This window comes from Octopus bimaculoides, chromosome 6, assembly GCF_001194135.2.
Source record: "Octopus bimaculoides isolate UCB-OBI-ISO-001 chromosome 6, ASM119413v2, whole genome shotgun sequence".
Lineage (NCBI taxonomy): Eukaryota > Metazoa > Mollusca > Cephalopoda > Octopoda > Octopodidae > Octopus > Octopus bimaculoides.
The window spans coordinates 85,291,188-85,292,228 of NC_068986.1; positions in this window are offsets into that span (position 1 = coordinate 85,291,188).

Sequence of the window (1,041 nt, forward strand, 5' to 3'; positions counted from 1 at the left end):
TATATATATATATATATATATATATATATATATATATATATATATATATGTACGTATGTATGTATGTATGTATGTATATGTATATGTACGTATGTATATGTATATATAACAGAATGCGTTTCTTTCTCGATAAAGTAATTCAACTTTTCTTCCATTTCTGTTGAATCTCAACCGAACACTACACTGATGTATCATCCATGTCAGAAATAAAACCTATATTGGAGCTGATTTAGAGTTGCCAATATCTCGAGCAATATTAATAAACAAAATTGTGCGCAGTGGAGCAACAGCAACAATGAAAGCAACCTTTGAAGCACTAACGTGAACAACACCATTAGTTCCATAAGCAACCTCTTGCATCTTGTTACCTTTGGGAGCTGACGGTTACGGGCTCTGTCAAAACAAAACCGGCTCTTCTAATTAATATTTAAGCGTTATTCTTTTGTGTAAAATGCAGTCATGTGTAGGTATAGTCATGGCACTGCGTCGGTTACGACGACGAGGGTTCCAGTTGATCCGATCAACGGAACAGCCTGCTCATGAAATTAACGTGCAAGTGGCTGAGCACTCCACAGACACATGTACCCTTAACGCATTTCTCGGAGAAATTCAGCGTGGCACAGAGTGTGACAAGGCTGGCCCTTTGAAATACAGGTACAACAGAAACAGGAAGAATGAGTAACAGAAAGTTGTGGTGAAAGAATACACCAGAGTTCACCACCACCCACGTAGAGCCACGTAGAGCTTTAGGGGTTTTCGCTCAATAAACACTGACAACGCCCGGTCTGGGAATCGAAACCGCGATCCTATGACTGCGAGTCCGCTGCCCTAGCCACTGGGCCATTGCGCCTCCACTGTAGGTATAGTATCCTGAATGATGAATGCCAACTAGCCTGAGATTATTTATTGAAATCTCTTCTGATCGTACGCATAACATATTCCTTGGTTTAACACAATTTCTTGATTTAAGGGTACATTTAGTAGAATTTTTTCTGTTCTACGTATTGTTTCAGGATAAAAAGACTCTGCTTATGCTACTGC